The sequence below is a fragment of the Epinephelus moara genome, chromosome 22 (genome assembly GCF_006386435.1).
Source record: "Epinephelus moara isolate mb chromosome 22, YSFRI_EMoa_1.0, whole genome shotgun sequence".
In the NCBI taxonomy this organism is placed as follows: domain Eukaryota; kingdom Metazoa; phylum Chordata; class Actinopteri; order Perciformes; family Serranidae; genus Epinephelus; species Epinephelus moara.
In genome coordinates this window covers 18,241,599-18,255,942 of record NC_065527.1, presented here as the reverse complement: position 1 = coordinate 18,255,942, position 14,344 = coordinate 18,241,599, and the positions used below count along the sequence as shown (strand labels likewise).

Here is a 14,344-nt window from a genome sequence, read left to right as displayed (position 1 = left end):
ATAGCTAGCAGCTAATGGTGCTAACACCGCAAACAGAGCTAACACCACAAACTGCAATTATTTTATATATATTTTCTCATTCATTTCAACTTGCACTACTTTATTTCCCAATATCCTTATATTTATTTTCCCTCTTTGTTTCTACTTGTTTGATTTTATTATTATTATTGTAACAATGCTCTTGTAATTATTGTTCATTTGACAGTAAGGTCCTGTTTATACGACAATGACTTCAACCGAAAACAGCAAACTTTAGTTGCATTTTGGCTGATCGTTTACATGACAGCAGTGTTTTGGGTGCCTGAAAACGCAACGAGCAAGTGCAATTGTTTAGAAACAGCACCAAGACTTTTTGCACATGCGCATCACGGTTCCAGTCACTAGGCATGCGCGAGAAAGTCGACCATCACGACAACAATGGCGGACTCCTGAGCTCTGTTCGTGCTGCTCACCCTGTTGAATTTATCAACACTTCTCCAGCAAAGTGTAGGTTGCCATTTTATATGTTTATACATCACCACTCTGTAGAAGGAAGCACATGTGTGCACACTGCCAACTACTGGCCTGGCACATGTACTACAGCATTCTTGGTCATTTTTGCGGATCCGTGTGCACGGCACCACGATTGTTATAAAAACGTTTTCATCGGAGTGCATAATTTTTTTCAAAACAAAAATGAGAAACAATTCCGTTTTCAGTGGATCGTTTCCGTGAAAACATGGCCTAAATAACCTTGAACCTTGAACCTAACAATGGCAGCAGCGATGACAGAGCTAACAGTGTTAACGTAGGGGCAGCAGAACAGTCCACCATAATAACCAACAGAGAAGCTTTAATTACAACACACACAGCGACAGTATAACTTCATTGCTCAGGAAGCCAGTACTCCACTATATCTTACATAGCAAATACTGCTGCCATATTAATGCTCTGAATATCGTATACAGACCCTTTAAAATCTTTTGTATATATAAAGTTTGTATATATTTTAAGTATAATTCAGTATAAAACTGCTGTGAGTGTGTATGGAGCTCATTCAGTACAAAATCTCTCTTGCAGCAAGAGCCATTCAAAATTTTGTACCCGTGCACTGCATTTCCCATGAAGCTTCGCGCCGCGGCGGCTCTCTGTCCCTCCTCCTCCCTCCAGCGTCCTGCTGCCTGGCGGAGCTCAGAGCGGAGCAGACTCATATGAACAGCTCCGTGTCTCTCACGTCCAGAAATGTGCGCAGGGTGTAGAAGGAGTCGCATCTCTCCCTGTGTGTCTCCTCCTCAGACAACATCACTCTCGTGTCTTTAATGCAGCACCGGAAGCTTTAGACGAAGGATACACGCGCACTAAACAAATCCAACACCACTTTCTGTTCAAGCAGCCGCTGAATGCAGATTTTTGGATAGCCCGCTGTCTCTGGTAAGCGCTCGTCTCATAGCCTCACACCTCTGTGTAAAAGTTGTGTTGTGTTCATGTGGTTGTTTATGTGTCCTATCACTGCTGCAGCTGGGCTGAGTGTGTGTGTGTGTGTGTGTGAGAGAGAGAGAGTGTGTGTGTGTGTGTGTGTGTGTGTGTGTGTGTGTGTGTGTGTGTGTGTGTGTGTGTGTGTGTGTGGAGGGACGCATTGGGAAACTTCACTGACACTGTACTTGTGACTGCGGCAGCCTCAGTGCTCGCTGTGAGCCCAGTGTGAGTGGCGGGGACAGACAGTGAGGCTGGTGCAGGGACTTGTTGCCCTCCACCATAACATAATGTGTGTTTCCTCTGTGTATTAATATTCATATGAAAATAATTGACTTATATGAGAGGTAGCAAGGTTAAAATGTCTCTATTATCTCCTCCTTCTTGGTTGCATCCTTGTTTACATTGTGTGTCAGTGGTTATGGTTTGGCATTCTTCTTCTTGTGGTTTTTTTAAGTTTCTGTGTGAAGGATTTAGGGGGATAGAATATAAAAAGAATGTTTTCTGTAGTGTTTAATCACCTGAAAATAAATATCAGTGTGTTTTTGTTACCTCAGAATAAGCTGTTTATATCTACGTAGGGAGGGGGTCCTCATCTATAGAGTCTGCCATGTTTCTACAGTAGCCCAGAATGGACAAACCAAACACTGGCTCAAGATAGGGCCATTTGCATGTTTGCGTTGACCACAAAAACACAGATTTTTCGTAGATTTCTTCAGTTTAAATCATCTGCAGATCCGCAGATAATTCGGCTCTGGATCTTATCAGAGAAAACAGGTGAGCACACATTAGCAGGTGCTAGGCTGGTGGCCCCATGTCTCCGACATGCCAAACAGCATGGGAGAAACCTCGATTTGTAACATTAAACTGCTTTATTTAGTGTTTTCAACTGTTTAAATCACCAGATCCGTTTGTTTTGGAGAGTAAGAAACCTCTGCAGACATTTCGGGTCCTGGTAAAAACTTCTAAATTCTAACCAGGAGAAGTTTCAGCTGCTGCAATCTGCATCCCTCACAGCTAGACGACACTAAATCCCCCTTGTCTCACACACTGCTCCTTTCAGACTCACCAGAACATGTATGGGAAACTACTCGATCTTTGTGACTGCAAGATATGCCTGTACTTGTTTCAGAGATGCAAACCAGCCATGGTGACAGATTGACTGGTGTTTGTCACAAAGACACACACACACACACACACACACACACATCAAATTATATACTGTATGGATGGTCATGTGTGTGGATGTCGCAAAGCCCTCTGGATAACTTCAGACGTGCATTGTCCTCATTGACACTGACAAGTACATGGCCTCTCCCTCCTTAGAGCACAGAGCTGCCATGCACACATGAGCAAACACACATACTGTATGTGCATGTGTGATGTGTGGTGAAGCAGATACACGCACACACACACACCATCTTTCTCTTTAATTGTAAATCAGAATTTCTTCTCTGCTCACCTGCCAAATAAATAAACACCTTTTTTTCACACTCTGTCAGCTCTCCGTGGGTTCTCTCTTTTACCCCCACCTTCTCACACACACACACACACATATATATAGAGCCAAATGGCACCAGTAGAAGCCCGCTCCCTCAGTCTGTGTTGATGTGTTCAGTTGTTGAATAGGAGCTGTTGGCAGGCCATCTACCCTGCAGCGGACTGGCTCTCACAGAAGTTGACATTCGCCTCAGCAAACACAATTTGCACTTTGTTTTAGCTTCCCTTTGCTTTCGCTGCACTTCCTCGTGTTGTACGCTAAACATTAATGAAATCGGTATTTCCCTGACATCTTTTAATAGGAGCATAGTAAATAAGTACCCACCGCTCAGCCGGAACTGGCAGCAGTCGTGTATTGAATCCTAAATCTGTAACCGTGCCTGAAATGAGTTCTGGAAATACCCCTCTATGTCTAGCATGGAAGCCAAATGAACCAAATGATGCTAAAAAAATCCCAATTCTTTGTTTCTACTTCAGCTTGTTTTTGTGTCATTGTATTGTGTTTATAAGAAAGTAGCTGGCAGGCTTTTTGCAGCCTCCAACACGCACATGTCAGAAAGACAGAGCTGGATGTCTGCGTATGGCTAAATCTCTGTCGCTCCGTAAGCGATTGACTGTGTGGCGGCAAATGCAAGAGGACAGCAGCATGGCAAATGCTTTGTGACAGTTTTAACTTCAGAGTATTCATAGCGTGCTGCTAATGCTGGCATTTGGACGGAGACGAGGCTGGGGACGTGCAGCTGTTGCACGTAAAGCAGGGAGATGAGTGAGGTGGAAGAGGGCCAAGAGTGCTCACACAGGAATTTACCAAACTGCACCAGTTCAAGTCCAAGGAGAGTTTGTTTTGGGTTGATACGGGTAGCCTTTTGTTCACACAGCCCTTAATTGAAAGGATCGCACTCAAGCTGTCCAAACATTTTCCATCCAGCTTCAGACTACATTCACACTGAGACAACTAATTGGAAAACGCTGCTCATGTGCTTATACTGTGTTTTATTACAGCCGAGCTGGGGATATAGTTGAGGAATTACATGTTTTTGTGAGTGTTCAGCTTCTAATTTGTTATTAATGTTACCTGTTATCAGGTAGATCAGATGTCTGCCTCATCATCAAAGTTTCTGAGCAGCATTTTGTGACAGGAACAGTTCAACATTTTGGGAAATCTGCTTATTCTGTCTTGCTTAGCGTTGACGGATACCATTCTATTATCCTCTCATTTACCGACTTAATGGAGGGAAGAGGTACTGAATAACCCTGCATTCATGTGGTGTCGGAATAATTAGAAAAATGAGTTCCCAACTACTAAAATTTAGGTTCCCTCAAGACGGAACACCACCTTAAAAGATGGGGAAATTTTGGTACACGAGTCGCTGAGTTGACGTCATACATGCTAAAACATGGCGGATGAAAGTAAGTGTTCAGTTGATGGTAATAAACTTTTATTGATTCATGTATTGCATGTCAAATCTTTGCTCACATGTAATTTGTAATGTACTATTAGGTTGTAACTGTTAGCTTCTATCCTCGTAAAGTGACCTAGATTAATTAGAAGTGTCTGTTTAGTTCACACATTATGACTTAAACCTTATGAACACAACAGAGTCGGAAGAACGACTTCCTAACCAGGGAAATAGGACCATTTGAGGAGCATGTGAAAGCAGCAAAAGTCCCATTGAATGGACTGATGCATCTTTCTATTCAATGGGAAGCTGGAGCCAGCAGCCAGCTAGCTTATTTTAGCTTTGAATAATGACTGGAAACGCTTGAAAACAGTTCGCATGGCTCCGTCCAAAGGTAAAAAACGAATCTGCCTAACAGCACCTTTAGCTCGCTCTAATTAACACATTGTTTCTTGCTTGCTGAATCTGTACAAAGTGAAAACATGTCTCATGTTGTGGTTTCTATTTTCACCTTGGGTTTGTTAAGCCACTTGTGGAGACTCCAGGAAGTCACAGCTGCTGGCCATAAAACAATCCAGCACATAACCCCTGGTAAAACCTTAACCCGGATTAAACAGAGTAGATATCAAGTGTTAATAATTAGTGAGTTTTAGAGGTGCTGGTAGGCATTATATTTCACCTTCAAACAGAGCCAGGCTGGTTCCTTGTTTCCAGCATGTATGCTAAGCTTATAACTGTATTTTGGCTCCAGCTTCACATTGAGCTGATATGGGAGTGGTGTTCATCCTTTCATCTAACTCTGACCATGAAAGCATTTAGTATTTCTCAAAGTCTCAAACTTTAAGTGTTTATCTGTTGATTTCAAGAAGTATCTTAGAGCACAACTATTAAAATCAGCTGTATTTAACATGCTCAGTGGAGGCTTTTGAGTCATAACACCTTGTGGTCAAACCGCTTAGTAGAAAGTCATTTGCATGACCAGAACTGTTTCCTGTTCAGGAGGGGCGAGGCTGAACAGCTGCCTGTAATTCTGTGCTCATTAAAACCGGTCATAATGTGTCTGGACTGATGGAGAACACAGTGAGGCTGCTATATTGGGCCTGAAGGTCCTGCTGCTGAAAGGATAAAGTATAATCGCACCCCGTCTGAGTGCTGTGACAGTGGAGTTTCATCATAGGCTGTCAAGATGTCGTTAGGCAGACTACACACATTTCACACTCACTTAGGCTTTAACAAGCAAGGACCCCATCCCCGTCATTGGTAGGCAAACAGTGGAGTGTTTGGCTCTGCACCCCAGGTTTTGCAATTACCCTGCATGGCCTGTTTGACACCCCTGTCCATCTGAGGCACACAACTCGGGGAATTAGCCTCAGGATTGAGTGCGGAGGAAGCGTGTGTTGCTGTGACTACCAAAGAATGTTCGTTAAATGTCAAGCTTGCTTCAGATTGAGCGGGATTCTATTATGAAAATGGAAAATACTGTAATGGGCTGTTGTCGGAGAGAGCATTTTTTTCTTTCATTGATCTGGAACGAAGCTGAATGTAATTATTTTACCTCCCAGATAGAGTTCCTGCTGTGCTGGTCAGGACGGGATGCTTACAGAAGGGAATTTCTTTCTTTTAATGGTGCTCACTGTGGTCCAAGTATCCACTGAAACATCACTCAAGAAGCTTGATTCATACATATGAATATGTAAAGTCTTTCATGGATGAGTTGGCATCTACTTTGTGTTTTGCATTGCTCAGGTTAAAGTTGCTTTCAGCTTTAGGAGGGCGTGGGTCTTCTTGGCATGTGAGGTTTTGACTAAGATAGAGGAAATGCTTAAGAGCAGCTCACACAGTCCATGACAGCACATTGTGGTTGAGGGATGCCTCTGTGGACTCGTAGGTGTCAACGTCTTACTGTCAAGGGAACACCCATTTGTGTTCCTGTGTGACATTACAGCCAACATAAGATAAACATAGCCTCATGGGCTGAGCTGACAGGGTTTCTCAACCTTGCATAAAGGCTAATATTGAAGTGCATTTTTTAGAGGGACACACATATTGCCTGTAGAGATGTCTGCCTTCTCTCTACATAATGTAACTAAATGGCTCTCTAGAAAGGGAACTATTTTCCAGGAACTTTTTTTTTTCAACCGAGCTACACCCACCAACTATATCACTGTGCAGAAGGAAACATGCATCTGTTCATAGACGAGAGGCCTGTGTACGTGTCAGCCCGAGATGTCCACATTAATGGCTCTGCTGACCTGTAACGTTAGCTGGCTCAGTGGTGCTAAGTGAGCTAGCAGTAGATGCACGCTTCCTTCTGTGCAGTGATTCGGTTCGTAGGTGCAGTTCAATAAAAAGAAAATAGTTCCTACGTGAAACTGCTCACAACAAGGTCTGTGGATTATCTTGAGTAACCGGGTCATATTTTTGTAAAGTGACATTGTTGTCAAATGTGTTTTTTGGCGCTTTGAGCACCACGAGCTGAGTGCCATAGTTCTGTTATTTTCAAAGTAAGGCGGACATCTCCGCGGGCCGATATCCCCGACACTCTGCAACTCACACCAAATTAATCTAGCTCAATAAGTAGCCCTACAGGTAAGAGAAAAATATGTACTTTTGATTTTTTGGCGAACCGTTCTTTTAAGGCTTCACCTGGCTGCAATATAATGACTTCATGGTGAATATTTCTGTATCATTTAAGGGTTTGATCAATCATTAGCATGATTTAGCATCTTTTAGATTCAGCCCTTTCATTTGCATGGAGTGATGAACATTTATCTATCTTTAATCTGCAGTTTTGCCACATGAGGGCTGTCATTTTCGACAGCAAGAGAGCTAGCTGTAGAGAAATGGTTATTAACTTTGCGCTTATTCACTCCAGCTAAATTAGGGCCAGTTGCTCAAAATGTCTCGTCTCATCTGCTTGTAAAGATTAAAGGGTTCAGTCAGCGAGTGAAGTGCAGAAAAAAAGCTATTACATGAAGGGCTTGAAAGATAAAGAGAATAAGAAATGAGACAGCAATTCTAATAATAAAAAGGGGATATTGATCTACAGTGCATCAGTCGGGTTATCACTGGTGCTCCTCTCGGTCTCCTCGATCCTCGCAGGATTGATTTTTCATTTGTTCTCCGCAGCGGAAAGGGCACTTGTTCCTTTTTGAGATTCGCATTCGTGGTAGCTATTAGAGCACCCAAAGTGTCTCTTCCTCTGAGGGGACACAAGTACGCAATCTTCAAAGGGTGCACTTGACAGAGTTTACGGATCTTCTGCAGGTTTAGAGCTGCATTCAGGCTCAGAAATGCAAATTCCCGCAGTGCAACCAGCACAAGAAAGATAGATGACACATTTTTTTTCACACCATAGCAAGATCAGGAAATGCTTCTTTAAAGAAGGGGAACCACATAATTTTCCACTGAGCTAAAAGATTAGATATTGCACTAGTTAGTAAATGATTGCTGATATATTTGAACCATGATAGATCTGTTCTTTATCAAAATGTTAAAGATTTATCATCCAGTGGTAGAATTTGTAGTTTGTAATTCCAATATTATGAGTGTTTGTGAGATGCGATTACTTCTGAGATTGTGTTTAAGAATGTGATATGGCTTGAAATATGCTTTGTGTGTGAGTGTGAGTGTGTGTGTGTGTGTTTATTTAAACATGTTTCACTTCAAGAGGCAACACCTTTCAGACAAGAAACAGCTGACCTCATTATGTAAGCATACCAAGCTCAGGAATGCCAAATCTCACGTGTGTGTGTGCCTTTGCAGGCAACATGTCACACATTGTTAACGCCAGACTTGTTTGTCTTGACGTACAGTTTTTAAAATCCTGCCTGATCCTGCCCGGAAACACACACACTCACCACCAACAAACACACACTTACAACCAACATACAGCACATATGCAACCACAGGTTATTCACATGCCCTCCTATATGGACACACAACTTGGTTACAGTCTACCCAATCTTTAACACCCACACAAACTGCTAACTCACTTGCCCACACATCAGTTTCCACTCACACACATATTACACTATTGTTTACCTCTTTCATACGTACGGTACACACACACACTGTCATCAACTCAAGGTGGCCCTTAGCAATTTTCTCAAGGATAACAGGGTGTTTCAGGTTGTGCTGAACTATTCTGCAGTTTGAGTCGGTGTTATGTGCAGACTCTCCCTGCTACAGTGCAGAGACAGAGCTTACCTCTGTGCTGCTGTGTGACGGAGCGGCAGAGAGCGAGAGCGAGCCAGGGGCTGAGGGAAGAGTGTGGCGTGTTCGAGGCGAGTAAACACTGCGGATGCGATTAACTGAGATTGCCTCAGGGAAGCTCTAATGGGAAATCAGAGTCCCTCTTCCCAGGAATTGTGGGTAGCACAAGTTGTTAAGTATTCACCCCCTGATGTTAGAATTTACATCGAGACAGAGAGGGGAAGAGTTGGGGGGGGGGTTTGTATAATGACTTGCATTGTGGTACACTGTCATTGCCTTCTGATGCAGGAAACAAATTAAAGCTCTTGTCAGAGTTTGTTCAGTTGGCATGAAGATGGATCTTGACACTAAAAGCTAGTGAGTAACTCTTCAGATGGGATTGTTCTGTCAAACCTTCATGTATTAAAGGTGGAGTCAGTAATTCTGGAGAAAGACTGTTGATATTTGAACTCCACACCCAAACAGATATCCCGTCAGTACTTTCTCTGAAGCATCGCTCTTGCTTCTGCTGCCTTTCTCTTTATACATCCATGGCCTTTTCCCTGTCCTGTGCACGAGCACAAACGCCTGTTGCTGACTGGCTGGAATAGTGTGTGTGTGGTTCAGTCCGAGGCACTTTGTGATTTCATTAAGCTATAGCGGACTGTGAATTAGAATTGCAGACTGCACCTTTCAGTGAATCCTTCTTTTGGGTAACACACACCTTTTTGCTGTCTGGCTGTGAGGAACATTAGAAGATTGATACCACTGTCATGTCTGTGTGCTAAATATGAAGCTACAGCCAGGAGACGGTTAGCTTAGCTCAATTTAGTTTAGCTTAGCTTGGCTTAAAGACTGGACACAGGGGGAAACAGCCAGCATTGGTCTGTCCAAAGTTAAGAAAATCTTACTAGCATCCCTAAAGCATGCTAAGAGCCAGGCTAGCTGTTTACCCCAGCTTCCAGTCTGTATACTGTATGTCAAATACGCTAAGAGAGGCGAACCAACCTTAGGCCGTTGCTGCATGCTTGTAGTACAGAGCGGTATCGATATTATCGTCTAACTCTCAGCAAGAAAGCAAAAAGGTGTATTTCACAGGAAAGCCATTTTGTGTTGCCCACACATCTTTGTTAAAATTCAACTGTTTCAAGGTCCATGCTGGACTCTTGTGTTGAACTGCCTGGTCACTGTTATCATGGACAGCTATCTGACATTCAATAGGAAGTGTGGTTTCATTTTTCATGAACGCCACAGATGCAACCTGATACAGTGCTGGAAAAGTGCCGTGCATGTGTCATATATGAACAAGCTGTGAAGTTACGGCGGCCAAATCATCGCCGGCATGCAGAGCGTGTGGAGGGGTGAGGTGAGGTGACGTGATGGACAGTAGACATGGGCGATTTAGCACAGTGTGTATAGGCTGTCCCTTCTCCTTGGTGTAAAGTGCTGCTGATGCAGCAGACCTACACACACACAGTCACACACACTGCAGGGTTGGGATGCTATAATGTCACCCAAGGGGAGGATCCTCATCTCACACTCTGCTGGCTAAAACACTGCGGGGAGGGTGTGCACACACACTCACACATACATGCACATTTAGTAGACACATACAGTAAAGGTCTGCATGTACTGAGCCGTATTTGTATTCTGTGCAGAATAAAGAGGAAAATACGTTTCTCTGAGTAAGATCTGTTTTTCTTTTTTCTGTTTACCTTCCTGTTGGACTCACCTGTGTGGCTCTCTGCATATACAAACAAGCCTTTGTCCTTGTCTGTATCATTGTCTGTGGTTTTCTCTCCGGGCATCTCCGCCTACGAAAACAGTTTTGTGAAAACAATGAGCAAAAAAATCATTTTCTCTCGTACGTTTTTTGTTTTCACAATGTGAGAAATGCACAATACAGTGAGTCAGTGTTCTGTCAGTGATAACAAGGTCATCATGTGTTTATGTGGTCAGGTGTTTGACATCATGTGTTTGGAGAGAAATAGAATATCTGTTCATGGACAGTTTATAACTGGAGCCGAATGAGGGTCAGTGGGGACGCCATGAAAAGACAAAGACATGATTGTTGGTTGGCTTTCTGACGTCTGTGTGTGTGTGTTTAGCATTTGTCAGACATGCATGCAGTGAAGCGTGTGTTCCATGTTTACGTGTAAATGCCGTTTTATATAAAATTGGTATAGTGGCGAGGCACATGCACGTATCAGGTGATAGTGAGGGGAGGTTTTGTGCTCCATAGGGTGGTTGTTTGCTCTGTCGATGTGCAGATGAAGGATGGGACGGCCATGGATTGGCTTCCATCCATCACCAAGGACCTCAGGGTGGCTGACACCATTTTACACCTTCGCTCTCTATCTATCTGCATCTGTCATTCCCCCCCACCTCCACTCCCCATCTTCACCTTTTTTTCTCCTCAGTTTATTCCATATTTTTTCCTGATTTTTCTTCGCCCTCATCCCACCTCCTTTTCTTCTTTCTCCACCTGTCACTCCTCTTCATCTTGTCTTACATTCCAGTCGTCCTCCCCGCTAACCGTCTGTCACCATGTCTCACTTATTCACATTTCCCCGTTTGTCTCCTTTCCATTCCTCTTTCTATATTTATCACGCATCTCTCCTCTACACTTTCCTACTCGCATACTTTATTTCGTTCTACTGCATCCTTGCCACTGGCATTGATCTTAAGCAGAGGGAGTTGGGCATACACACACACACACACACACTCACAACACACAAAGACACTCAGTCCTGCTCACAATTAAAGCGTACCTCCCTCTTTCCTTTTTCCCAAGCAGGCTCATAATAGGAAATGCCCCCGTTATCTTTACGGGCACCAGCATATTAATATAAGCTGTTAGACAAACAAGGTGTGGGTACGTGCTCTGCTATGTGTGCACTCTGATAAAATGCAGTGGTACAAGGCAGAAAGGACACAGCCAGCCTTTTCAAGCTGTTTTCCCCCGAGGTTTTTGCACTCATCAGTGTTAAAATGGTGCTGCGGGAAAGTGAAAAACTGACAGGTGAGAAAAGAAAAAGTAAGAAATGTAAGGAATGAGCAAGACTGAGCTCTGCGGGGTCAGACATTGGTTTTTAAGTGTGGTTTGGTCTTCTTTTGGTCAATTAGAGTTCAGAGGAATGAGTGTGGAGAGGATGGGGTGATGCACAGTGCAAACCAAGGGGCCAGAATCAAACTCACTCTGTGGCAAATACATAATTGCATGAGCTCTGTTCCACTCAGAGTAAGGCCGCAGCTAATTTATTTTTATATTTTTAGTAATTTGTCTGTACCTGTTTTTTCAATTAACCAATTCACTGCAGTGTAAAATGTCAGAAAATAGTGAAAAATGATGAACACTATTTTTGAGAGGCCGAGGTGACATCTTTATTTGATTTGTTTTTTTCTAACCAGTATCTAACCTTTATGATGATATAAAACAGAAAAAAGCAGCAAATTATAACATTCGAAAGGTTTGAATTCACTAACAATTGTATTTCATTTGCTTAATAAATGGCTATAACAATAAATATTTGAGCCTATTAAAATTGTTCCAGATTAACTTTATCTATTCATTTATTAATTGATTAATTGATTAATTGATTCAACACCAAAGCCTGGTCCCACCCGAAAGTGAAACGATAAAGTATGGGGTTCTAGAGGCTTGGCGTAGGGACTACTCATCAGGGCCCTGACACACCAAGTTGACGGGCTAGTCATTGGTCAGTGTTGGGCCGTAGTTGAGCGTCTGTCGCCCTAGTTTGTGCATTTGTGTGTTCCGCACTGTTAGCACTAGTCGGCCACTGTATGCTTTTTGTTTTGGCTGAATCAGCATGTTGAATTGGTGCCATGTTGGACACGTCACTGAATTAATTGTCTCTGATTGGCGGCTCAGCTCAGTGCACAAGCAGAGGAATGAAAGTGAGGAAAGCAAACAAATGGCAAACGTCATGAGGGTGTGAGATTGAAACATTATGATCGTTGGATTGTTATATTAGGTGTAACATAGCGGTTCCTGATTATTGGTGTTATTGTTTGCTTGTGTACAGTAAACATCCTTTATTTTTGTGTTGGCTAACTTGCGTCTTGAATCCGTTCTGTCTGTTTTGTGGTTTCCGTTTTTGAATGACGAATATAGGCTACTGTTGCCTGCTGCTATGGCGATTTATTTCCTCTCATGTACGCGCAGAACGTACGTGCTAGTTGGCTAATTGCTGTAGTCTTCACAATGTGTACACAAAGGATGTGAGGCAATGAAACAATTGGCCTTCCTCGCCACTTGCTCATTGATGTCGGTCTGATTTGTCTGGGCCGTTAGCTACATGCTAGGACATACGACTAGTCACAGTAGCACCTCAAGCTTCTCTGTGTTTATGTTGTATGGGCTGTTTACTGCCCTCTGGAACTTTGTTCTCAGCATGGTACATCAGGTCATTCAATAAAAGAGAGAGAAATTATCTCCCTGAGCTACCCAACTTGCTAACTGCTTGCTTGTTTAGCTAGCTCATTAGATAACGGGACAGTGAATTCACACAAAGACGTCTTTGTAACAGGATTGTCTTTTGTCTTTTTAAATTTTGTCCTATAAATATTTGCTCTCACATGAGCGTGAAGAACGTGCTGTTTCACTGCACTGACTGTCTTTAATATCAGATATGATCATAAGACCAGAGTGTGGGAGCTGCAGGGCATGAATTGTGGGTGTGAGAGCCCAGTCAATAGCAAGCTATCACAGAAGGTCACTTGTATTAAGTGTATGATAGTTTGAAGCTATTATCCGGCTGGTACAGAGGAAATGAGCGTCTACTTTTATCCATTTTTCTCCAGAGAGTAGCCGTTAGCCTGATTGCAAATGACTGTTTACTTCAGGGGGCAGTATTTGTTAATGGACTATAGGGCATTATGTCACCAGAGAGCGTGATGTGTGTGTGTGTGTGTGTGGGATGATGAGAGAGAGCGAGACAGACGGCGTTGTGTGTTTGTGTGAGTCTGAATGCAACAATTTGCAACATGAGAATTGTAAGAAAGCTTCAGAAGGATGCAATTATAGCCATTAGGGTTGTTTGCACATATTCTCTTTGAAATGAGGGGATTGCTCACTGATATCTCCAAGTCATCCAGGGAATTTACTCTCCGTCTGCTTCTGTTTTCCCCCGCTCCATCCTCCTCCTTCCTTTCTCCATCTCTGACTCTGCTGAGCTCTTTGAATAGGTCGCTTGTTTGCCTCCGCTGGCTGATGGTAAATATGCTTCACTATCCAGGAGCAGACAATGGCAATGCCGAAAACGTAAAGGAAGCAAGGAAAAAAAATAGAGAGATACGAAGAGAGGGTGACACAGACAGAGAATTAGACAGAGGGAGTTTTGAATGAGTGAGTAAATAGAATTGGGGAAAAGATGTTTGAGCCAAGTGGAAGAACAAAGGGTTGATTGTTGAGGTAAGTTAGGGGCCTTTATGTTCCTGGACAGTTAGTCCCTGATGTTTTTCTTAGATTCCCTCATGAAAAGTTGGGTTGGGCACATTCACTGTGCTAACAGTTCCCCATGAAGAAAATGGGCCAATGTACAGTTTCATTTATTTAAATAATGTACTTAAAGGATCATTTTAGTTTATTTGGACAGTAAGCGCTGTGTATTAAACCTCAGTCCAATTTTGGTACCAGCTGAAATGTGTCCATCTGTTGCAACAAGAACCATTATGTGGCCTTGAATAATTAATGTGATTCCTCTTTTTGGTAACCCTTATAAAGTTGTAACTAATGCCTTTGTTAATGATTAACACATAATTTATTGATGTTTTAT

At 42.8% G+C, this 14,344-nt stretch overlaps 1 protein-coding gene across 3 annotated transcripts in view; it reads left to right on the top strand.

Annotated features, from left to right (window-relative positions):
• Nucleotides 1–1,155: 1,155 nt before the first annotated feature.
• Nucleotides 1,156–14,344, top strand: part of pag1 (phosphoprotein membrane anchor with glycosphingolipid microdomains 1) — a 63,309-nt gene continuing 50,120 nt past the window's right edge. For all 3 annotated transcript variants that reach the window (XM_050034274.1, XM_050034276.1, XM_050034275.1), the window contains exon 1: nucleotides 1,156–1,410. The gene's annotated coding sequence lies outside the window, so the exon portion shown is untranslated. The remainder of the gene's footprint in view (nucleotides 1,411–14,344) is intronic.